Source organism: Stegostoma tigrinum, chromosome 3, assembly GCF_030684315.1.
Source record: "Stegostoma tigrinum isolate sSteTig4 chromosome 3, sSteTig4.hap1, whole genome shotgun sequence".
Classification (NCBI taxonomy): domain Eukaryota; kingdom Metazoa; phylum Chordata; class Chondrichthyes; order Orectolobiformes; family Stegostomatidae; genus Stegostoma; species Stegostoma tigrinum.
The window spans coordinates 15,992,358-16,019,462 of NC_081356.1; positions in this window are offsets into that span (position 1 = coordinate 15,992,358).

A 27,105-nucleotide genomic window follows, 5' to 3' on the forward strand; every position below is an offset into this window, starting at 1 on the left:
TGCAGCTAGGTGGATTAGCCATGGGGAAATGCAAGGTTAAAGGATGAGGCGGCGGGGGGGGGGGGGGGGGGGGGGGGGGGGGGGGGGGGGCGGGGGGAGGGGGGGAATGGGTTGTATACTCTTCGGCGGGTTGGTGGGACTTAATGGGCCAAATGGCCTGCTTCCACACTGTAGGGATTCTATAATTTGTTCAATATGTATTGTATTAATGATAGTTAGCTGGTGTTGTACTGTTATTATTTGCATAGATGATTATGTACATGTTATGGAATGTCATGACACTCACTACAGCAGTGCAGTCTCTCCAGAGAAATAGTAACATTTCAGACCCCAACCACATTGGGAGCTGCAAAGAAATATAACTAGTGAGAGCTCCAGTGTTCTGCCTGAATGTGTGATTTAAAATTGTGGGAGTTCTCAAGACATAGCTGCTGTGAGTAGAATCCCTAGACTTAGATTGGTACTAATTTGGTTGATTTTTTTTCTCTCCATTGATGGATGATCTAATATTCCATGTTTCCAGCATCACTTGTCATTTGCATATGTAAAGGAATGTTTGATTCATGTTCGAAAATGATACATCCGCAAGCTGCCAACAAATTACCAAAAAAAACCCAGAGGAAAGGCCAAAATATTTGCATATGTACAAAAATACAAATACTGAACCAATGACTGGAGAGCTTTCAGCATAAGACACATGATAAATCAATGAAATAATTCGATCAGTTATTTTGGAGTATATCTTAGATTGTTTGATTGAATTAATTGATACGATGAGAATGCAATACTGTAATGAAAAGAATGTATGAAGTTTCAAATGGAAGGAATGCTGCATTATCAAAATTGCCTGATTTCACATGAAGAGTTAAACTGAGGATCCATGTACATTAAGATCATAGAATCCCTACAGTGTGGAAGAAGGCTATTCAGCTCATACTGACCATCCAAACAGTGTCCCACCCAGACTCAATCACTGTACTATCCCTGTGTTTCCCCTGGCCAATCCATCTAACCTGCACACCTTTGGACTGTGGGAGGGAACCAGAGCACCTGGAGGAAACCCACCGGGACATGGGGAGAATGTGCAAACCCCACACAGACAGTCGCCCAGGGGTGGAATCGAACACAGATCACTGGTACTGTGGGGCAGCAATGCTAACTACTCAGCAACCATGCCACCCCAGGTATGTAGTAAAGGTCCTATGGCACATGTCAAAGGACAGCAAAAATATCTCTCTTCTCAGCAACGTGGCCGTTATTTATTTTTCAACCAGCACTAGCAAAAGAAGAAACAAATCTGAGCCATTACCTCATGGCTGTTTTCTGAACTCAATATGCCCAAATTAGCTCCTGTTCCTTACAACTGTGATTACATTTCAAATTCATTCCATTGGCTTGAACCCAGTTTGACAGGCCTGATCTCCTGAAATGTACTGTAAATTCCAGTTTATTCTCGAAGGATAGTGATTGTATTCAATTATCTTCAATTGTGACAAGTACATTCTGGTTCTAAAAAGGACATCATCTACATTTCCTTTACCTGAGAGTAAAAACATACGGGAATTGTACTGAGTGTGGGATTGTTTTGCCACCGGGAATGGTTGAGGCAGAAGCTGAGGTACCACTTAAGAGAAAATTTGAGAAGTATTTGAGGAAAATGCATGACTACAGGGAGGGTGAAAAGCAGTGTGAGTAGCTTTTGTTTGCATTAGCAAAGATCAGGCAAAAATATATCATGTTATTAGTATTTGTGGTTCTATGGATACAATACTACTCAAGCCTGAGATTTATTGGCCTGAGGTAGTAAGTTAATAACAAAATACTGAATAATGAAGAATGCACCAACTTGTTTAAGGTTTATCCATATGAAAATATAACTTGCAATGATTCCCTTATGCAATGCAATGATTAATCTAAGAATACATCAGATAAGTTGGACAATGCCAGTATGTGACCTTCTTAAAATTTGCAACCTGATATCTATTTACTTCAGCTCCATACATAAAGAGTCCAGAACAAGTGTAAATTTTCAAGTGCAGTGGGGATAATGGATTAGGATGCTTCGAACAATTTGAAGGTGTAATTTGGTGGTCATTTCAGAATCTTATATTCGCTCTTAATTTTTACAATGGAAGCTAAACAACAGGACTTATGGTATAATAAATGGGCCTGGACTTTGAAATTCACTTGGAATGATGGTTTCAGCTGTTGCATCATGCTCCATCTGAAGTATCATTTAAATGCTAACACTTATTTCTAAACAGGTTTGAATTGTCTCAGTGGTTGACATGACTAACTATTGTTCACATTGAAGTTTCATCCAGCATTGGGTTGTAAAGTTGAGGTGAGGTTGTCACAAGTTATCTCAGGATCCTGTGTTTTGTACGCAAATGTCAAGCAATCACACAAAGAACAGTGATAAACTTAAGTGGCATTGTGGAGCCCTGCATTGCCTCACATCAGTAATAAATTGACATTTCAGACCCTTTTGATTTTCTTGGGAGGTCATATTGCTGCTGAATGGGACATTGGTTAGGCCACTTTTGGAATACTGCATTCAATTCTGGCCTCCTTGCTATAGGAAAGATGTTAAACTTGAAAGGGTTCAGGAAATATTTACAAGAATGTTGCCTGGCTGGAGGGTTTGAGTTATAAGGAGAGGCTGAATAGGCTGGGGGCTTTTTTCCCTGGAGTGTCGGAGGCTGGGGGGTGACCTTATAGGAGGTTTGTAGAATCATGAAGGGCATGGAAAGGGCGAATAGTCAAGATCTTTTTCCCAGCGTAGGGGAGCCCAAAAGTAGCGGCCATTGGTTTAAGGTGAGAGGGGATAGGTTGAAAGGATCCCACGGGCCAATGTTTTATGCAGATGGTGGTACACATACAAAATGAGCTGCCAGATGAATGGTGGGTGTTGCTGAAATTACAACATTTCAAAGGTATCTGGATGAGTATACGAACAGAAAGGGTTTAGCGGAATGTGGGCCAAATGGGACTAGATTGATTTAGAACATCTGGCTGACATGGACAAGTTGGACCAAAGAATTTGTTTCCATGCTGTGTATCTCTATGATTCCATGACTCTAAGCATAGGTTCCTTACTCAGTAGAGACGGGTTGCTGGTAGCAGTTTAATCTAAGAGTCACCATACTTCAGGCGAGGGGAGAAGTTGAGAAGGAAAGTTCTTCATGGTGACCTCAGCTGGTTCAGGAATTGAATCCATGTCACTCTGCATCACAAACCAGGTGGGCAGCCAACTGACCTAACCAATTCCGAAAGTAGTTGCCAAAATCCTGGAGGCTTTCATTGGAGAACGAAACAACTGGTGGTAGTTTAACCAGCCAATCAGCTAACTGAGCTAACCCTAACCCCCTGAAGAACTAGAAAAATGATATGGCCTTAGGTGGCAGATTAAGTGGCGTGGTTGGAAAAAGAATATTGGAAAGTGACATTGTCAGTAGACAAGCCAAAGTGAGGACATGTCTACAAAGTCTTCATTCTCCTTGCACACCTTTAAAGTGGAGAGACCTGAACAACAAATTCTAAGCAGGTAGAAAAGTTGAACATTTCCCACCTTCACTGTTTCAATTCTACCCTCAACATCTCTTGGCAGAATTAGGTCCTGGAGTGCGCTCATTGGTAAGCCAATGAAACTGTGCTGGCTTGACCGCTTTCATCAGATGGTTGAAAGCTATACACCCAAAGACTTTTGTACAGTGAGCTGGTCACTGTGTCATGACCTTTTGGCCATCCACACCTCTGCCACAAGTATACCTGCAGGTGAGATGGAAGGATGGCAGGCATTGACACTGGCAACTGAGAGACAGTCACTGACAGCTGTGACTTTGTTTGGAAGGGCAATTAAAAAGGGAAACAGAATGAATAGCTTAGCAGACCAAGAAGAGGACCCAGAGAAAGCACAGGCCTGCGAATCAAATATCTTCACATACTGCCTTTCTCTGTAGCAAATGTCAGAATGGGCCTCCAGAGCCATACAAGCGCTGCTTCAAGGCATCAGTCTCCAACAGCTCTCGCTGAGGATGTGTAGAATACATGTGGCCCCTTTATTATCTCAGATTCTCTAGCATCGGCAGTTCCTACTATCCCTGAGTGAGTTTTAACCCCACTGCGAAGCCTCTAAGGATGTCTCAGCTGCTGCCTCTATTGTTCTCTTAGAGGGTGATTGGAGTGGGGTGGGTAGCTCTCACAGCAAAGGCTCCTGGCCTGTGACACTTCAAATGGCCTAATCTGAATGACAGTGGAAACCAAAGGAAATCACAATCCAGATTTCAACCTCCAGGACCCAGACTTCACGGCCCAATGATGAGGAAGACGATTAAGTTCAATCCAAGTTCTCTTCTTTGAAAATACACACCAGTTAAAGATCCAGCCACAAAAGCCTTTTCATGAACTCTAACAGAAAATAGGACTGTATCGTCATCAATAAACATCTGGACAAGGATCTATAGGAGTTCTTGTGTGCTATTCTGGTCGGCAGACGATGGAAGATTGGATAACAGTAGGACATTCAGACTCTATCGCCTGCTTACCGGTCTTAATCTCAGCCAAGAGTTTGGATGGGCTAGATAGTGAGATCATAATTTATGCTTTGCTGTTAGCTTTATTCCAATTCCTGCTTCCAAAGATCCTAGTCATCCTGAAGTCAAACACTGCAAGTAATGAAGGCTTGCTTTTTCTGGATAATCTTCAGCAAACATAAGTATATCCATGCGTTACTGGAAAGTCAGCAAATAAATCAGAACCAACACTTAAAAGCTTATCTCAAGTCAGAGACGATGGTTGTGAGCTAATTTCTTTAGAAGCGTGCTTTTCTCCCATTGCCACTGAAGTAACTCCACAGAGGCCAGCACCCCATCACCAAGTCACCCTTTTTTTACACAATGGAGAGTCTCTGACATTGATCCAGCTCCCTCAGAGTCAGCTGTCAGAGTGAGCAAGATGGCTGGCATTCCTGTTCTTATCTGGCAGGTGAGTGTCTTTGATTGGACCAGGTTAACATCCCCAATCAGGGAAGTCATATCCTATGGTCACCTGGCTGACCTCATTACAATCACTACAGTGATGCTACGTGATAATTTTCCTTGCTCATGGTGTTTGGAGTCAATGTTGAGGAAAACTAGGGTAACTGTCTCCCGGCTATATTCCATTGTGCTACTATCTCTGCCATTGGAACAGCACATTTCCAGGAATAGTGACATTGCCTGTAAGGCATCATTCTGGGAGAATGATTATGTCGGGCTATGGCTTATCTAGGCTGTGAGACAAATTTCCAAATTTTGGCAGTAGCCCCCAGATGCTAGGAAGAAGGGCTTTGCAGCATTGAGAGGGCTGTGTTTGTTGTTGGCGCTCTGGTGCATAGTTCATGTGGTTCACCTGAGTTCATTTTTTTAGACTTTGTAGCAGTTCGATACAATGGATTTGCTAGACCACTGCCATGATCATTTAAGAATCAATCACATTGGTGTGGGTCTGGAGTAACACATAGGCAGATGAGACCCATAGCGGGGTTCAACCTCTGATTCCTAGACTGTTACAAAATTATTATTAAATCAATTTCCAAAATAACAAATGGAGCATTTGGAATATGGAGTTCTCTGCCACAAACTTTTGCTGAAGCAGAGGCAATCAGTTCACTTAAAAGAGAATTAGATGTTTTTGAAGGAAATGGTATTGTGAACAAATAATTCAGAAATGGTTAGATTCTGTGCCTCTTATTATGCAAAGCTCTGATGCAAATTGAATCGGGTGATATGCAGTAAATGTTTTATGAATTTAAGGGCGTAGTTTAAATGAAGATTTAATAATGCAGTATAATTTTATTGTAAGATCAACAGTTTGATCTTTGCCTTAAGGTTTCAGGATGCCTTTGTACATTAGTTGATTGAAGGCCAAGATGATTAATTACCCGTCCCTCCCAATGGAAATTGTTTCTGGATCAGGCTGGAATTCATGTATTTTAAGTTTGTGCATTCTCAATTGATAGCCTTTCATCAAAATCACAGCACCTATAGCACATAAGGAAGAAAATCATTAAATAAGTAAAGTTGAGTTAAAACGTGCCACAGTTACAATATTGTAAATGCAACCGGTGTGATTTAAAGAAGACATATGTTTAAAGAATAAATGTTAATTTGAACAGTTGTAGAAACATGCTGTTATTCATATTTTCTTTTCACAAAGCAAAAATCATTAGAAATCACTCTGCAATCATTCTGTGAAAAGCCTGAAACAATTTTTTCGAAGTGTGGTTCTGTTTCCTAATGATCAATACGTCAGTGAGAGAAAACATGAAGCAAAACGTGTAATTACTTTGGTTTTTACACATCATCAGAATGATACATTACGATCTGGAAATATAGTTCTGAAGAAACTTAGAGTGAAATTGTGATTAAAAATCAAGACATTTGGAGAAAATGAAATTGGTTATGATCATATAAAAATAATACAGGGCTATCAGAGCTCAGATGATGATAATCCCAATGATACAGTACAAGCAGGCTGAAGAAGACAGAAGCTAGATCCAAAGACTGAGAATAAGTAGGTAGGGGACTGCTGCAGCTGTTTCTGTTCCTCAAAGATAGCATTGGTGGACCTATGGACCATCATAAGCAGAGTTCAAGAGACTCTGAAGAGGTGTTTCAATTTGGCTTAAGACCATGCACTTAGGAATGGATTCATGCTGCTGTAGGCTGTGGATCCGGTTAAATCCTGGAAGAAGAGAGGCTGAAATACTTTGATTGGAAGACTTTGCAATTGAGATTGATGACATATTATCAATGGACTCCTAAGCTACTTTAGACATTCTGCCATACAGTCATAGAGTCATACAGCACAGAAGCAGACCCTATAACCCAAATCATTCATGCTGCCCAGGTTTCCTAAAATGAACTAGTTCTATTTGCCTGCATTCACAACCTTTCCTATCCATGTACCTGTCTAAATGTCTTTTCAATGTTGTAATTGTACCCACCTCTACCATTTCTTCTGTAGCTTGTTCCACATAACACACTACCCTCTGTGCTCCTGAGGCCCCTTTTAAATCTTCCCTCCCCACCCTTAAACAATGCCCTCTAGTTTTGGTCTCCCCTAACCTGGGGAGAAAAACCATGGCTATGCATCTTATCCATGCCACTCATGATTTTATAAACCTCTATAAGGTCACCCTTCAGCTTCCTACGCTCCAAGAAAAAAGCCCCAACCTATCCAGCCCCTCCTTCTAACTCAAATCTTCCTTCCTACAGCAGGGTGACCAGAATTACAAAAGTGGCTGAACCAATGTTGTGTACAGTTGCAATATAACATCCCAACTCCTCTACTCAAATCACTGACCAATAAAAACCAAATGTCTTTGTCACCACCCTGTCTGCCTGTAATGCTATTTTCAAGAAACTATGTACTTGCACCGCTAGATCTTTCTGTTCGATAACACCCACCAAGACCCCACCATTAACTGTGCAAGTCCTGCCCTGGTTTGTCTTACCAAAATGCAACACTTTGCATTTATCTGAATTAAACTCCATCTGCCATTCCTTAGCCCACTGATCCAGTTGACCAAGATCCCATTGTACGCTTAGATAATTTTCTTCACTGTCCACTATACCTCCAATTTTGATGTCATTTGTAAGCTACAAACTATGTCTTGTATATTCTCATTCAAATCGTTTATAGAAATGAATGAACAACAGTGGACCAAAAACCTATCCTTGTGACACTGTCTTAGTTATATCTTCCATTTAATGTGTAATTTATGGCTTATAATTGACCACAAGTTCTCTGTTAATTCACCATTAACTTCTCTTTCTTCTGGATTTTAGAGTATTGATAGTTATCCATATGTGATTCATGTTTTCATTGTTTGACTTTGCATCGTAATTTATTTTGTTCTTAAGTTGGGGCATACTGTGGCTTAATTCATTAAGGAAATAAGTGGAATTTTGGATTTCTTCTTAAAAGAAGTATCCTGGTATCAACTGAGATAACAAATGAGTCAACTCAGCTGCTTAGGTATTTCAGTACATGATGCATTCTGCACTTCAAGAACTTGAAAGCTTTAGAACATCAATGATAACACTCTGATTTCAGTCACACTGAAAGTGAACTTGAAACATAGCAATGTTATCTTAGAGATATCTGAGAGAAGATCTTGGAGAATGTAACCTCATCCTGATCAAAGGCAAGTGCTTCTTCAATGAAAACAGAATTAAATCCTTTGCACTAAGTAGTACCACCTGATCCATCAAAGTTGAAGTCTTTGGAACCTACAAATGTACAGCAATTCCAGACTGCTAGGATCATCATTTTCTGTAGTCACTTCATTCCTCACCTCAATATCACACTGACTGATCTTAAACACGTAACACAAAGAAAATACTTCAAGGAAATGTCTCAAATATTTTGCTACATTTACCTAGATACTCATCTTCTGAAGAAAAGGAGTGCTTATTACACATGGAGTCATGTATTCATGTGTTAGTGGAAAGCCTGCAAATATATCAGAACCAACATTTAAATCAAATAGTTATTGTTGACATTTAAAATACTGCATTTCTATTTGTGTTGTATATTACGTAGCAACTGTCTTCGACTTTGGAGTTCACAGTTTCTGATGTTTCGAGGAAAACTCAATGGTTTCTTTGTTGTGTGTTGTTAAAAGTAAAGTCCTAAAATTTACTGTTTTGCTGTGTGTGCTCCTACGATGCTGCTTGGCCTGCTGTGTTCATCCAGCTCCACACTTTGTTATCTCGGGTTCTCCAGCATCTGTAGTTCCAATTATTTCTCCTAAAATTTACCTTGATTTGACAATGCAGCAATTTATTGCACATCCTCAATTGTGCTTGAGGCATTGGTGAGATTCCTTTTCAAACTACTGTATGGTGAAAATATTCACACATCTCTGTTGAGGATGGATTTCTAAGATGTTGATCTCTTTGTAACAAAACAATTGAATAGTATGTATTTGTGGTAATAAAATGTGAGGCTGGATGAACACAGCAGGCCCAGCAGCATCTCAGGAGCACAAAAGCTGACGTCTAGACCCGAAACGTCAGCTTTTGTGCTCCTGAGATGCTGCTGGGCCAGCTGTGTTCATCCAGCCTCACATTTTATTATCTTGGATTCTCCAGCATCTGCAGTTCCCATTATCACTCACCAGTATGTATTTGTGTTTGGATTGATTTGTGACTTGGATGTGAACATGGAGGTGCTGACTTTTCTATGAAATTGCTGCTCGTATCATTCAAGGTGGCAGATGTCACAGGTTTCTCAATGAATAGCCTTCAGCAATGTACTTTCAGAAGTAGTCATGCATTAAACATATAACTGAACAAACATTCAGGTTTGAATGGAACGTCTTTTTCTGTCTGAAATAATAGCTCTGCTTTAAAACTTTTAAACACACACACACACATGGACGCACACTCCTCCTGCCTCTACCTCAGACCAAGGTCTCCAGTCCTTCCACTGAATTGTTTTTGTGCTTTTCAAATACAGATTATAGATCAGAGAGACTTCAGAAAAACATTTAACTCTAAGCAGGTACATTCAAGTGGAAATTACGGCTAAAAGAAAGTTAGATTAGCTCACAGATGGAGATTTGAGTAACAAAGGATTTTTTTTCATTTGTGGACATTGCTGCCAAGCCCAGGATTGCTGCTAAGCCTTACTTGCCTTTCAGAACGTGGTACCTTCTTGAGTACTTGGGGCACAGGGATGCTCACAGTGCTGTTAGCAAGGAATTCCTAGAGTATTGAGCGAGTGAAGGAAAAGCAATTTACTTCCGAATTGTGATGGTGGGCAGTTTGCAGGGAAGCTTGCGAGTGCAGGTATTTCCATGAACCTGGTCCACTTCTCCTTCCAGATGGCTTCCCAGTTTGGAAATTGGTGTCAAAGGATCCTTGGGGGGTAATTGCATTGCATCTTCTATTGTTGCCACTGTTTCCAGTGGCTAAGGGAGTAAATGTTGAAGGTGAAGGATGGAGAGTTTTATTCAAGTGGACTACATTAGTCTGGATGGAATTGAGCTTCTTGAAGGTTATTGGAGCTGGTCCCATCCAGTCAAGTGGGGAGAACTCAATCACTTCCCTGGACTCCACCTTTGTAGATGGTGTACAAGCATCGCGGAGACAGGAGGTGAAGTATTCACTAACATCTGATCTGCATGTGTAGCCACAGTATTTATATAGTCAATCCAGTTCAGTTTCTGGAAACGCCGAGAATGTTGAGAATAGGGGATTCAGTCATTTGGAATGCCATCGTAGTTCAAGGTGCAATAGATTCTCCCTTGTTGAAGGTGGTCACTTCTCTGGTTTTTATGAGATTTAGGTGTCACCTTTCACTACCAGCCTGGATGTTGGCCAAGTTGAGCTACGTAGGATTACAGTTATCTTCAGTATCTGAAGAGTCATGAATGCTGTTGACCATTGTGCAATCACCAGTGAACATTTCCACTTTTGACCTTATGACAGAGGGAAAACCATTAAAACTGCTAAGGTGGTTGCACCAAGGCCTCTACTCTGCTGTGATGACCTGTGACAGATTGTGTTTGCTGGAGATCAGCCACCTTCCTTCATTCTACTATGACTCTGACAGGCAGAGAGTTTTCCCCCAATTCCCATTGATTCCAGGGTTGCAATGGCTTCTTGATGCAGCACTTCATCAAATACTACATGTATGTCAAGGGCAGCTATGCTCAGTTCTTCTTTGGAGTTCATATCTTAGGTCTCTGTTTGGTTGGTGGCTGTAACAAAGTCAGGAACTGATTGACCCTGGCTGAAAACAAACTGAGCATCGATGAACAGTTTGTTGTTTAGTCACTTGATAGCACTGTTGTCAACACATTTTATCACTTAGCTAACATTTTGCAGGCTGTAGGTATAGTTGTTGCTCTCATTGAATTTGTCCTGCATTTTGTGGTCAGGATATACCTGAGCAATTTTCCACATTGTTGAGTAAATGTCAGTGTTGTAGCTTCACTGGACCATCTTAGCTCGGAGTTTGTCAAGAGCACAAATCTCCAGTTCTATTCAGACAACACAAATTCAGAGTGAAAAACAGGAGACAAAATTACCATGCGATTCTGAACAACAGAAGAAACAAAAGATTAAACATATATTCTGACAGGAATTTGGCATTATTAAAAAGGTATATACTTATGGATCTGAGGGAACAGTGTTGCATGCGATCATTACTACAATGGAAAATTTGCTTAGATAGAGACAAAAGTATCTGCTCAGCGTCCTCGAACATTGAGATATCAGGCAGATAAATAGGGTAAATGTAAAAGATGTAGGTTTAGCATTATTAGTTAAGGAATCAGTTATGGGCATTCTGCTGTAACATGTGTTCCAGCAATGCAAATTGGCTGTAATGTGACTGATGAATAGGGGAACGCCGTTTCTAAGATGTGGACTTCTGTTCGCTATAAAGCAATTCTGTTGGTGCATGAAGGAGTACGTGTCGACATCACATGATCATTTCACAGGCTTTGCCCTGAGCATGTGAAATGCTAGTGCATCCTGGATAATGCGCCAAGCCATCCTCCTACCATTGGTGAGCCTTTTGAAAACATCAGAGTTCTATTTCTACCTTCAAACACAATCTTGCTCCTTCAACTCATGGACCATGGTGCAATAGCAGCTTTTAAAGCTTGTTATTTAAGGCGCACGTTTATGAGGCTGTTTGCAGGCACTGAGGGGGATAAGGACAGGGTTTTTCAGTTTTGGAAAAACTTTAACATCAAGCATGCAGTTGATATTATCATAGAGGTCTGGGGTGATGTCAGTAAGGACTGCTTGCATGCATTTTGGTGGTAGCTTCTCCCAATATTTTTCAAGATTTTGAAACCTTTGATCCATCAGAGAATCTCCCAAAAATCAAAGAGCATTGTGTTGATCTTGCAAAGCAAGTTGAATTTGAAGAAGTAGAGAGTGAGAATGTTGAAGAGCTGCTCGAGTCCCACTGTGAAGACCTCTCTACAGCTGATCTACAACAACTTGTTGCTGAGGGGGAAGTGGAAGCTGGAGGTGGAGAAAATGAAGCCCAGGATGCGGCATCATGAGAGCTTTCCATTCTGTTTTGTCTTCTATCCTGAGGTAAATTGAGAAGCACTTGCAGCTCTTAGAGGACAATGACTACAATGCAGAACACAGCAAGGTAGCAGTTCTTGGAATAAGATTTTACTTGGCACCTTATGAACAGCTTCTTCATGAAAGAAGAAAAAGGACAAAGCAGCAAAAGCTGAATGCCCGCTTTAAGGCAACCCCCAAGAAACGGTTAGAAAACAATGAACCACAGCCACCCACTTCTGGATGAACTATTTTTCACCCTAACCCTGTAAACACAACCGCACCTGGAGGTGATAATGATGACGACGACCCTCAGCCCCTGCATTAACAACAGAGCAACCGCAGAACCTCCTCCCCCATCAAGTCATCTTGACATTTTTTCAAGTTAAAGTATTAAATTTACTTTTATTTCATTATTAGACATGAATTAAAACATTTATTCAAACTGTGGTTTCCTTTGTGTTCAGCTTTTGAATGATTTTTTTTGGTGGTCTGCCCCTAACCTGGCTTTTCCTTTAGGCCCCATTATATCTAAAGTGTGGGTTTCTATAATACTATGTTGAACAGGAATGCACTATCAGGCTATAGCAAAACCCCCATATTACTGTGAGGAAGGATATTCTAAATGAATCATCAAATGAGGCCATATAGATTGAGTTCAGAAATAAAGAAGGGCCAATGCTAGGATTGTACTAATTACCTCAAATAGAATAGCAAATACATATGGAAAGTTCTGAGTGCAAAAAAAATGCAATACTAATCATTACCTTCAGCTACCCTAATGTCAACAGGGATATGAACACAGCAAAATGCACAAGAGGTACAAATTTGTTGAATTGTATTTGAGAGAACCTTTTCAGCTGACACATAAATACCCCAACATGTCAGGTGCAGTTCGAGATTTCATATGAGGAAATGGAGCTGGGTAAGTGGACGAAGTAGCAGCAGGTGGCCTTTTTGGATTTAGCGACCATAATAAAGTTAGAAGTAGCACCAGCATGGAAAGGACAAAGTAGAGCATGAGTAAGATTTCTAATTAGGAGAATCTTCTCTTAAGAAAATCGATAGTTAATAATGGTGGGTTGGGGAGGCAGTGATGTGATAATAATGGCACTGCAATATTAATCCAGGACCTGCAGATGAATGGCCTAAGGATGTGAATTCCCATCTCATGTTAGAGATTGTGAAATTTTAACTCAAAGACAATCTGAAGCAAAAATCTAGCCTAATAGTAACCATACAACCGCTGTCAAAGTGGTGAAAACCCATCCAGTTCACTAATCCCCTTTCGAGGAAGCAATGTTGTTGTCCTTATCCAATTCTAACCAACGTATGACTCCAGGTCCACAACAATGAGGTTGACTCTTAACTGCCCTCTGAGTGCTTAGGAACAGGCAGTAAAAGCAGCTGAAAAGAATTGCTTCTACTTGAAGGTACGTCAGTGACAAATCAAAGAAGGTTCCACAAGCACATTCTAGACATGTCCTAATAAAAAAAGTGTTGCTACTAATTGAGAGGCCCTGATTTTCCAGAAACACACAGAACCAGATAAAGCAAGAAAAGAAAAGTCATAGCAGAGGCTAAAAGGAATTCAATTTTATAGAAAACATTACTGTGTAGAAAGTACAGGGGTGAAGTTAAAACCAAAATTAGTAAAATATGAGAATATATTGGCAGATAAAGTTGAGGAAAACCTAACGTTGTGTTACTAGAATATTAAGGCAAAAGCATAACTAAGGAAGGGCTTATCTGTGACAGGCAGTTTAATGAGAATAAGGTCAAGTATGTTCTTCCCTCATGGTTCTCTTAACAGCTGGTATAGACACGCTCTAACAGCTATGTTATTTAGGCTTAAACAGCACCATTAGTTGTAAATCTACCGAATCACTTGGTGATGGACTTTGAAGACCCTCATTCAGAATACGCTGTGCCTTTGCCAGTCTCACAGTTTCCAAGCTTCCTCCAGGTGGTGTTCAACATGGAAGAGCACTGATCTCTCAGCCAGGAGAGGGGGTCAGGAGGGAACAATTGGAAATAATTCTCAGGACATTTCCTTGCCAGTGGTTAATCTGATGCCAAGAGGCTTCATGGATCCCAAGTCAATGTTGAGGACTTTCAGGAAAATTCCTTCCTGACTGTTTAGCACTAAGCCATCATCTGTATTTGGTTCTGTCCTCTCAATGGGCAACTTACCCACAGACAGTGATGATGCTACTTGGGATGTTGTTTGTAAGGTATGATTCCGAGTGTATGACTATAGCTGTGGGAAATAGACACTTGTCTGTGAGACAGCTATCTCATTCTGACACAAGCTCCCAGATGTTGGTAAAGAGGGTTTTTCAGAGTCAACAGGTCTAAATTCACCATTTCTGATGCCTATGTTTCAATGCTGTGTGCTTCTTCCTACCTCACTCCTTTGTTTGCCTTTCATAGTGATATATTACAAATGAATGGGTTACCTGGCTATTTTAGAATGCAGTCGACCACAATTGATTTGGGTTTCAAGTGTCACTTCCAGGCCAACCTGGACAAGGACAGCGGATCTCCTTTTCTAAAGCACATCTGTAAACCTGATGGGTTGTTAATAACAGAGATAATGGGAACTGCAGATGCTGGAGAATTCCAAGATAATAAAATGTGAGGCTGGATGAACACAGCATCTCAGGAGCATCTCGGCCTAGGCCTAGGCCTAGGCCCGAAACGTCAGCTTTTGTGCTCCTGAGATGCTGCTTGGCCTGCTGTGTTCATCCAGCCTCACATTTTATTATCTTGGGTTGTTAATAACAATTGACGATAGTTATATGGTTATCACCAGGCTAACGTTTAACACCAGAATTCACATTTCATGATCACAATAGGGCTTAGCCTAACATCCCCATTAAGAAGATCAACTTGACTTAGTCCCCATTGCTGGTACAGAAGCAAACCTGAAACCTATGTTTCTCTTAAAGCAAAATGGATGCAGGCAAATGAAAGTAAGAGAGGGTGTTGAGTCTACAGCCTGGATTACATATCAAATATTTCCCTTTATTTCCAAAACAGGAACACAACGACAGGAGTAATGTATTCTCGCCCTCAAGCAGAGTAGGTTCAAGGGCTAAATGCTATATATTTGCTCCAATTTTGGGACAAACATTGACATTATCGATGAAGGCTCATTCCTTTGTTGAAAAGTGTAGAAATCTAAGGTCAGCAAAATGTGAGTCCACAATCCTTGCTTTTTTTTTAGAAAGGAATGCATGGCTAATCAGCTTTGGCAGGTTAATATTTCCAAACCTGTGCCTGTCTTGTCCTGAACTGTAAATGCTCATCAACAAAATAGGCATGGCCATAAACCTAATCAGGGCTGGTTCTACTCTAATCAGCTTGTGTCAAATTAATATATAAATGTAATATTAAATGGAGCTCCAGTGAGGCAAGCCTGAATTGAGAATCCAGCCCTGTACGAGAATAAGGACACCACATTGAGAGAGCACAGCTTGGATCAGGTGCTGAATTCAGGATTTTGCTTCACATATTGGGTATAATTGCTTGTGTCCAGAGCCCAGTTTGATTGAGCACAATTTTAACAGAGTGCTGAACTTAGGAATTTGCTGAGTGAGAACATGTGATGCAGTGAGAGAAGAATCTTAGCGTCCTTTATGCAACACAGGGATGTTTGACAGGGACAGAATACCTGACAGTTGAGTAATGAATAATTATGTTAACAGGTAAGTGCTTGCCTGGTGAGTATAAACTATTTTTTCGCTCTGAACTGAAGTAATAGTTTAATCAATGGTTAGGAAAATATAAATATAAATACAGTGCTAAATTTAAAACCTAACTAGTTAAACCTTAACATATAATTACAAATAATTAATGAGTTATCTCTCTAAGCTCAAGTTATAATTAGCTCAACAGAACCTAATACAATGGCAGAACTGGTGATGAATTGCAGCTCTAGCATGTGGGAGCTAGTCACAATCAGTGTGAGACATGGAAATCACATCTACAGACAGCGGATGTAGCTCAAGGATCTGCAGCTCAGAGTTAATAGATCAGAGTCTAACCAGTTTCAAAATGTGTGGTGCATTAAGAAGCCAACAAGTTTCCTTGACGTCTTCATGGATTTTGGAGCCCCTCTGAGCGAAGCATGTGCAACTGTATTTGAATTCCAAACCAATGCAGCTTTGACGGGACCATGCATGTGAAATTGTTCATGTAAAAGGCCTACAGCCATTTCCCATTTAGATTCCAGTTACCACAGAACTGTAAATTAATCAGGAGGAATTGCATCTGATCTGATGGCATTCCAACCACAACATTTATTTAAACTATGGTTGGGTCCAGGAGAGGGGTTGGTAAGTATTGCAGGTGTCATTTGACGTAAGGCAGGGATTCCCAAGTTGGGAGTCAGGACCCCAAGTGTGTTTGTGAGCTGATATTTGGAGTCCTATGCTCTGCGGTAACAGTGGGTGCTGTGGAAATCTGCCTAAGTTAAAAAAAATTGAGCTCCTGCTCTAAAAGGCCCCTGCTCTCTTAGCTCCCTCCTACCCCTGCTCAGTTCTCACTGTATTAGTGCATGAGCAGTAAAACTCCATTATTCCTGGAATCATCACAAACGTAAAAATTTGATAAAACCACTTTCCAAATTTTACCTAACTGTTTAATTCAGGTTCAAGAATGTGCAAGTCAGGTTTTCCATCAACATGAAAATCACTTTTTATCGTAATCATGCTGCTTTTAACTAACAGCAAGAAAGAAAAATGAATTGCTAACTTATAACTCCGTATTTTAAACTCTTCCCCCTTTTTGAAGTACAAGCAGAGACACAAAAAGCAGGAGGAGAATATTAAGTGTGGAAATGTAGATGGATCCAAGGAAGAAACAGTTTGTTCCTGATTTACAGCATCTGCGGTTCTTTCGGTTTTTATAGGAGTGGGTAAGTTGTTGACTTTCTGTCCTTTGCTGATGACATGAGGTGTGCACACTGGTGCTGTCTTTCATTCACTGGTTGAGAATCTGCTCCTCTCCATGTCACAGTTGTTTGTTTTTCCCATTCTTCCCATGACAAGGAAGCTTAGAGACAAAACATTTCACATTGCAATGGCAAGTGAAAACAGCTACCAGAACCATTCTGGAGCAAGGCAGAACAATAAATGAGCAATGTCAAATCAATAACATCATTCCTTTTTAATGAAGAGTTCGCCATCTCACACTCCTTTTGCATCCTCAACAGCTGGCCCCTAATATCACTTTCCTCAACAGCTTTAGATATACCTTATCTGAACCTGCAGATTTATTCACTTTTAATGCTGCTAAGCCTGCTATTACTTTCTTTTTTGTCAAAAATAATTTGGTTTAAAATTTCACAGTCTGTACTTGTGCTATCTTTTTCCATTGTGAAGAACGATGAAAAGTAATCATTGGGGGCTGTTACCATATTTTCTGGCTGTACATACTGATTATCTTAATGTTCCGTATTGGCCCTTCTCTTTTTTTATATATTTGACAAATCCCTTTAGGTTTCTTTCATTCTATCTATCAATGCTTTCTCATGCATTGTCTTAGCCTTCCTAATGTCCATCCTTAGACTCCTTTCTGCATTTTTATACTCCCCCAAGCCATAAACTTCCTTTTTTAAATCTTAACCTTTAAGCCTCTTAACGGTATAGTTCTCTAGTCCTGGTCCCACCCTTTTCTCTTTATTGAAACACATCGGCCTTGTACTCTTAGAATTTAGTCATTGTCCCACTGGTCTGACACAGTTTTATCTTCAAGTAGCTGTTTTCAGTCCACTTGGACTAAATCATATCTTTGTAGCATTAGCCTTTACCTGGTTTAGAACTTTTATTCACAGCCCGTCCTCACCCTGTTCCATAACTATCCTAGATCTAATGTCATGATGATCCTAGAGCCTCTCACAAGGGGAAACAACTTTCCCACATGTCATTATTTATTTATGTAATAACGTATTAAAAATCTATCCTAATCCTAATGGACGATAAATTCATGCATTCATAAATAAAAGTAAACAGTTCTACTCATTCTAAGAAACTGGGGGATTTCACAATAATAATGAAATACTTCTACATTCTTCTGATACCTTCTCACTAACATCATAGAATCCCTGCAGTGCGAAAGCAGGCTATTCGGCCCATTGGGTCCACACTGGCCATCCAAAGAGAATCCCACTGAGACCCACTTCGTTACCCTATTCCTGTTACCCTGGACACGATAGGCAATTCAGTGTAGTCACTCCACCTAAACTGAATATCTTTGTACTGAGGGAAAAAAAGACTGGAGCACTCAGAGGAAACCCACGCAGACAAGGGGGGAGTATGCAAACTCCACACAGTCACCCGAAGGTGGAATGAAGCCCTGGTCCCTAGTGCTGTGAGGCAGTAGTGCTAACCAGAGAGACACGGTGTCAGCCCATGTTGGAGTAGGTTGTCATGTTGAAGCACTGTTGTTGTCATCCAACATTTCCCACAAGTCCATTTAAAAATATGATCTAATTTTAATCAAATTAATCTATGGACTCTATTAAGCTGGGTCGGTTAATGTTCGTGCTTGTACTTTCCTTTTACTAGTTCAACCCACACTTCCCAAAGAGGAGATGGAACCCCATGTGGGGTCATGTGCTGAGATTTTGGGACTGGGAGGTCCAGGGTCAGCAATAGCCCACCTTGGAATCTGACCGAGTTCTAATATCTGTATTCCCATTCTAACAGGCCCCTTTTCTCACACCCCCCAAACATTGCTCTGTTTTCTGACTGAGAGTCCCCAACAATTTCCCAACCTTAAAAATAGGGTCAAAGTGGGAAAATAAGATAACAAAGTGTGGAACTAGATGAACACAGCAGACCAAGCAGCCTCTTAGGAGAACAAAAGCTGACGTTTTGGGCCTAGACCCTTCAACAGAACTAATGCTTTTCATCAGACAAATGCTTTTCTGATGAAGGGTCTCGGCCTGAAACGTCAGATTTTGGGCTCCTAAGAGGCTGCTTGGCTTGCTGTGTTCATCCAGCTCCACACTTTGTTATCTCGGATTCTCCAGCATCTGCAGTTCCCATTATCGCTGATCACAGTGGGAAGATGTCTGGGAGGTAATGCCTTAGGTATGGCCTTTGTCGATAAACACTCAAGGTAGACAAAACACATACTTAGAGATAATGGGAACTGCAGATGCTGGAGATTCCAAGATAATAAAATGTGAGGCTGGATGAACACAGCAGGCCAAGCAGCATCTCAGGAGCACAAAAGCTGACGTTTCGGGCCTGGACCCTTCATCAGAGAGGGGGATGGGGGGAGGGAACTGGAATAAATAGGGAGAGAGGGGGAGGCGGACCGAAGATGGAGAGTAAAGAAGATAGGTGGAGAGGGTGTAGGTGGGGAGGTAGGGAGGGGATAGGTCAGTCCAGGGAAGACGGACAGGTCAAGGAGGTGGGATGAGGTTAGTAGGTAGCTGGGGGTGCGGCTTGGGGTGGGAGGAAGGGATGGGTGAGAGGAAGAACCGGTTAGGGAGGCAGAGACAGGTTGGACTGGTTTTGGGATGCAGTGGGTGGGGGGGAAGAGCTGGGCTGGTTGTGTGGTGCAGTGGGGGGAGGGGATGAACTGGGCTGGTTTAGGGATGCAGTGGGGGAAGGGGAGATTTTGAAACTGGTGAAGTCCACATTGATACCATATGGCTGCAGGGTTCCCAGGCGGAATTAGCCTGGGAACACATACTTACATTTGTTTTCAGTAGATTGTGTCTCCTGGAATGAATTTCCTGCCTAAAGCCAGATACTACACATCACACTCCACATTAAGAATGCCCAACAGGAGTCTAGCCCACTCTCAGCACCTGGTGTTGTTGTGTCGATAGGACTTGCAGCTTGCGAATCAGCCTTTTACACTGTTTATGAGAATGCCTTCCTTGGACACTACTCACTGTGCCACAAGGCCTCCTGCCTTTTTGGAAATCTCTCTGTTTTGCATTTTAACATGGATAGTGTTGTGAAGGAGTAAATAATTTGTTTTGGTGACTAAACTATTGCTACGGTTTTGAATGGCTAGTTATAATTCCTGATACCATCTGGAAAGAAGAGACAAAAGGACTGAAATCATATAGAAATTGTCTGACTGTTTACAAGCATTAGAAATCTTAGAAATATATGAAAGGGCTCCATACCCAACCCTGAATGCATGCTCCTACATAAATCCCCAGGACTGCTTTAACATTGACAGCATGCAAGATATCAAAGCTTTGATGTGGAACAGTACTAGATTTCTGCCAGTTTAATGTGATTCCATCTCTAACCAACTCTTGTTAAATGATTCTCTTGTCAAATGATCTAGAATGGATTTCCAGGACCTTCACTCTCAATTGGTAATGTACAGACTCAGGGAGGGAGCAGATACATCTGATTATGAGAATGCAGCTAATTGAGGGCTGCATTCTGTGCAACAAATGGATGAGTTAAGAACCGTAAATAGAGTCATAAAGTCATAGAGACATACAGTATGGAAGCAGACCCTTCAGTCCAACTCGCCCATGCCGACCTGATATCCAATATAAATTTAGTCCCATTTACCAGCATTTGGCCTGCACCCTCCAAATCCTTGCTATTCACATACCCACCCAGAAGCCTTTTAAGTATTGTAATCATACCAGGCTCCATCACTTCCTCTGGCAGCTCCCTCTTGTGTGAAAAAGTTGCCCCTTTATGTCTTTCCTCTCTTACCTTAATCCCATGCCCTCCGGTTTTGGCTCCCCGACCCTGGGCAAAAGCCCTTGCTTATTTAGACTATCCAAGCCCTTCATGATTTTATAAACCTCTGTAAGGTCACTCGTCAGCCTCCAACACTCTAAGCCAACTCAGCCTTTCCCTATAGCTCAAACCCTCTAACCCAGCAACACCCTCGTAAATTTTATCTGAGTCCTTTATAGTTTCACAACATTCTTCCTATACATGGGAGACCAGAATTGACCATAAGTGGCTGAACCAATGTCCTGTATCTGCCAGAGGAAGGAGTGACATCAAATGAGCAAGTGTGAGAACATCTGGCTGACTCTTAATTACAAACCTGAATGCCCTAAATAGGCAGCTAGTGAATTTGACACCCAAATAGTGACACCAAGAATTTCCAGGAGGCATGAGTTGCCTGTTTAGAGCATGCAGCAAAGGCAGATAGCAGCAATGTCGAGCAGGCAGCCCATGAGATAGGCAGGACAATAATATCTTTGAAGTTATGGTGACTAAGTCATACAAAGATAATTAACATGTTACAAAGCAAATACTCTGAGAGCCCGATAACATCTAGCTTCACGGGTATATGTTTTCTCTTTGACTCTGAAGTAATCTATCAACTGTGCACGTAAATGCACCTGGCTAAAGCAAGTTATTTTTAAAAACCTGGCCCTTTAAAAAGATTCAAAATGACTTGAGCAATAATTGAAAGCAAGCAGATTCCCATTCCCAGATTTGCCACCTGACCTCAGCAGTTTAAGAATCTCAAACATCCTTAGGGATCCTGTGCCAAACTCCAGGGCCATGATATTTAAATTATACTTACATCAGATGCCCATGCAATGCCAATGCAGCTCCCCTACACTGATTACCTGATTATTGAAGTTGTAGAGATAGAAAATCTGAGAGCTGCCATTGAAAATCAGCACCTTGGAGCTAGACTCGAGATCTGCGGAAGTTTGGATTTTTATAATGCTGGGCTTGGGTCGGATGACTGGAAATGAGGGAGTGGGAAATCTGTTTGAAGATATCTTCATGGGTTGCTACATACATTATACAAATGCCTTTTCAGCTTTTAATGTGATTTGTCGAGCAACAATTTGTAGTTGCAGTAATATACGCACATTCCTCACCTTCCCAAAATAAATAAACTTTACCTGAAGACAAGCATCCCTTTAATAGCAGGCTTCCCACAATTTTGGATGCATTGCATTGTACATGAATCAACAGGGAAATGTGAATAAATTAGTCTTGTTCAACTAACTAAATTCAAACAAATTGAATCAGTTAATTTATAAACAAACACCAGCAACTGATTCTGTCACTTCCCAAGAATGGTGCCTGTGCAACATTAAGACTGAATTACAAGAGTCTTTCATTCCCAAATTCTAACAGCAAAAGATTTATGAAATAATTTGCGGCAAGTCTAACAGTCTGTCACAACCCTCGGTGATTTTATACGCATGGCCAAAACTGATACACACAGTATTACAGAAGAGAGGCAAGTAATGAGCTTCCAAAGGACAAAGTTTGTTTGCTGAGGAATTCAATGTAATAAAACTTAATCTGAAAGGAAGTCTCAACTTGCCATTGCCCTTCTATTATTTGAGCGGTTCAGCGATGCCCTGTTCAATATTAATCTGCGTTCCACAGAGAACATATTAGTTCTCATCAACCTGTCCATCGGAACATCTGGTACAAAACTATATTATAATTGATTTCTGACAATATGGCACAAAATAGGATAGATGTGTTTCCAAGAGATGGTTTCCACTCTAGTTTCGCTCTTATGATGAAGAAAAGTCAGCCTCATGACTTCACTCATACCAACAATAGATTTACAGCAATGATTGGTATAACCATTCCTTTGTAGATGATGGAAAGTAAATGAATGGGTTCTCCTGTGCTCACAGTCAATTCAAAACTACTGAACCAAGGTTCTTATTAATGTTTCAGTGTATTTCAGTCTGGTATTAACATAGAGTTTCAGACCTGTTTTTTCTATGAAAATGCCAACTGGACTTCCAGACTGGAGAAAAACAATTGGAAATATTCCCTGTTGTGTTTGTCCTTTGGGTAAAATAAGGTAATAGGATTAAGATGTGTTTGAAGACAGGCTTGTTAGGCTATAGTTTATGATGCTGCTATCATTCAGTTGCATAATAACAAAGCTCGATCCCCTTTATGAACAATATGTGTGTTACCTCCTCAAAAAGTCCCATACGTTGTTCAAACATGGTTTGCCTTTCACAAAACCGTGTTGAATCTGCCTGGTTAGCTTGAATTTATCCAAGTACCCTGCTACAACTAATAATAGCTTCTAACATTTTCCCAATGAAAGCAATTCAGTTAACAGCCCTATTGCTCAGTTGGCAGGACAACTGGCTTGCAATGCCATGTGCTATCAGCAAGGTGGGTTCAATTCCTGTACCAGCTGAGATTGCCATAAACGGTTCTTGTTCTCAGCCTGTCCTCCTGCCTAAGACATGGTAACTCTCAGGTTAAACCACCACCAGTTGTCTCTCTCTTTCTCCAACTAAAAAACACATCCCTATGCTCTGGTAAAATAATGACAATATTACCCTTTTACCTATATTTAATATTTCTAGTTAACCACAGTTGGTGTGTCTGTCATTTGGGGCAAAAGTTTCAGGAAAGCAAATGGAATGTTGATCTTTATTGCAAAGGGATTTAAGTATAAAATATGGAAGTCTTAGAGGTTGAGTTGTTAAGTACTTTCAATACTAAGATGTACAGGTTTTTAACCAGTAAAGGAATAAAGGGTTATGAGGAAAAGTAAGAAATGGAGTTGAGGATTATCAGATCAGGCATGACGTCATTGAGGATGTGAGTTTGCTTGCTGTTCTGGAAGGTTCGTTTTCAGACGTTGCGTCACCATACTAGGTAACATCATCAGTGAGCCTCCGACGAAGCGCTGGTGTTATGTCCCGCTTTCTATTTATCTGGTTAGGTTTCCTTGGGTTGGTGATGTCATTTCCTGTGTTGGTGATGTCATTTCCTGTTCTTTTTCTCAGGGGATGGTCGATTGGCTGCAAATCAATGTGTTTGTTGATGGAGTTCCGGTTGGAATGCCATGCTTCTAGGAACTAGCAATTCCTAGAAGCATGGCATTCCAACCGGAACTCCATCAACAAACACATTGATTTGGAGCCAATCTACCATCCCCTGAGAAAAAGAACAGGAAATGACATCACCAACCCAAGGAAACCTAACCAGATAAATAGAAAGCAGGACATAACACCAGCGCTTCGTCGGAGGCTCACTGTTGATGTTACCTAGAATGGTGATGAAACATCTGGGGACAAACCTTACAGCTCAGTGAACCAGCTTACATCTCGAACACAATAAAGACCCACTCTCTTGTGGACCGAGAGGAGGAGAGTGCTGTCTTGGAGGTGAAAGGAGGACGTCGGGTTGGCTGTGCACCCTTGCGACCAGTGGATCTTAATGCTGGCTTTGGCCTAATGCTGGTTCAGGGGAGCAGCCAACCTGCAACGATGGCTGCGGCAAGTGCTCGTGCCCCAGGTCAGGGGGTCCGGAACACCATCCGTGTTTCCGTAAAGAAGGTGGATGAAGGTGCACCTGTGGACCGCACCTTCTTCGTGAAGAGGGTCCTGTTGGACTGTTGTGGGTTCGCTGCTGCGGACATTTACTGCCTGCAGGATTTCCCCGGAGGGGGTTTTTACGATGTGACCTTCCGGAGTGCCAAGCTTTGCGAGCGCTTCCTGGAGGTTTTCAAGGAGAAAGGAGGTGAGGGCCCCCTCTCTGTATTGACCGCTGTCCCACTGTTTGTGATGCCAGCACAGAGGAGCCGTATGGTGACTGTACACATGTACAACCCGCATGTGCCAGCAGTTGATGTCCTGACCTTCCTCGGAAGGTATGTGAAGGTGGAAGGGGACCTAACTGACATGGTGGACCCCTTTGGCATCTGGACGAGTAAGAGGCAGGTCAAGGTGACGCTGAGGATGGGCGCAGACGGGAATGTCGCACACCCACCGTCCAGCTTCGCGATCGGCGGGAGCAGGGGCTACCTGACCTATGCAGGGCAACCTAAAGTCTGCCATGCCTGTGGTAGGTCAGGTCACATGGCGGCCGACTGTAAAGTCACCATCTGCAGGGAGGAGGGACACCTTGCAAAGGATTGCCCACGAGAGAGAAGCTGCAACCTTTGCGGGGAAGCGGGCCACTTCTATAGGGCATGCCCGCGGCGGGGTACCACCTACGCCCAGGTCGCCGGCAGGGGAAATGCGGGGCCAGCCCCCCCGGAGGAGAGGAAGGCACCAGGACCCAGCAAGGACCCCACTAATGTGCAGGAGGGCCAGGCCGTGCAGGAGGGCCCAGCCCTGCAGGATGGGCCCGAGGCCAGCAAAGCACCCCTGCAGGCTCCAATCCCCCCCGACAACCCGGAGCCAATGGAGGCGGCGACAGGCGACCCAGGGGAGTGGACTACAGTCCGGAAAGCGAGGAAGAAGGTGCGTCGACGGGCCCAGGAACCGCAACAATCAGGAGGGAAGAGACAGCTACAGGGGGGCTATAAGAGCTCCTCTGACGAGGAGGATTCGGAGAGGGCCCACCCGAAGCAGAAGTTAAAGGTCTCGAGGGGGAAGGAAAGCAGCACCCCGCTTCCAGGTGACGGGAGGCGTCCTGAGGCTCACTCCGACACCCAGTCAAGTGCCGCTGGAGCACTGGAGGGCCCCCCGGAACTTCCAGGCGGGAAGGAGGAAACAGCACGTCCCCAGCCTGATCCGGAGCCGGACCCTCCTGCCTCCGCACCCCTGACGGGGGGATGCCACCCGGAAGGCAGCACAGACGGTTTCCTGAGCCCAGAGAGCGTCCAGCAGTTAGCCCGGGCAATGGGCATGAAGGGACAGATGGAGGGGCTGGACCTTGGACTTGGGGAGGGTACTGCGGTCACTGCCCACAATGCGGGTACGAATTGCGAGCATTAATGTGCGCAGCGTCAAGTCCACCGCAAGATGTGTGTCCACGTCAGCCTACCTGACCACCATCAAGGCGGACCTCCTGTTTCTGCAGGAGTGCGGGATACCGCACCTCGGCAGGTACGGGAAATGGTCCGGCGCCTGGACCTGTGGGCCTTCGATCTGGTCGGGGGGTAATGACTGTCGCTCCTCGGGCCTGGCTATTCTGCTGCGGGGGCACAACTTCACCATCTCTCAAGTTCAGGAGGTGGTGGGGGGGCGCCTCCTAGTGGCTGACATCACCTACAGGAATGCTCCCCTGAGGCTGATCAACGTGTACGCCCCAGTGGTACGGAGTGAGCGGTTGGACGTTCTGCAGCGGCTTCCACCCCTGCTGGCTACGTCCAGGCCGGTCATCCTAGGCGGAGACTTCAACTGCATCATTGATGCAGATGGAAGATCCGGCGTGGGGACAGCGGGTGGGGGGATTCAACTGGACGTCACGTCCAGATTCCTGATGGGCATGGTGAAGGACGCCAAGCTGCTCGACGTCTTCAGCTCCCCTGCAGACGGAGCGCAGCAGAGGTACACCTGGTCGCGGCCAGACGGGTCTATCCGCTCAAGGATAGACTTCCTGTTTGTGTCACGGACGTTCTCGGTCAGATCCACTGGTGTCGAGCCGGTGTTCTTCTCTGACCACTGCCTCCTGTTGGCCGACTGTCACTTACAGGACGACCAGCCGGCCGGCAAGGGGACGTGGAAGCTCAACACGACTCTGTTGACCCCAGAGAACGTCGAGGAGCTTAAGAGGGAGTACACCGGTTGGAGAACAGTGAAACCCCTCTTTGAGTCTCCAGGCGACTGGTGGGAGACGGTGAAGGAGAACATCAAGAGGTTCTTTGTCCTCAAGGGTGTTCAGAAGGCAAGAGAGAGGCGGGGAAAACTGTCGCGACTCCAGAAAAGGGTGCAGAACCTGCTCCTTCTGCAGTCGATGGGGGTCGATGTCACGGAGGACCTCCGCGAGGTGAGGGGCCAGCAAGCCTCGCTCTTTGCCGCGGAGGCCTCCAGGATAATCTTCCGGTCCAGGGTCCGCTCCGTGGAGCAGGACGAGACGTGCTCGCGTTTCTTCTTTCAGAAGGTGCACAAAGAGAGCTCTGTGCTTAGCCGGCTGAAGGAGGACGACGGCTCGGTGACGTCGTCTCGGCCCGACGTTTTGAGGATCAGCAGATCCTTCTATGCCGGACTGTACGACACGAAGCCCACGGACAGCACGGCCTCCGAGTCGTTCCTGTCGTCTATCACGGAGGTCTTAGACGACGGCACGAGGGAGTGGCTGGACCGGCCGATATCCCTGGACGAGCTGGCCAG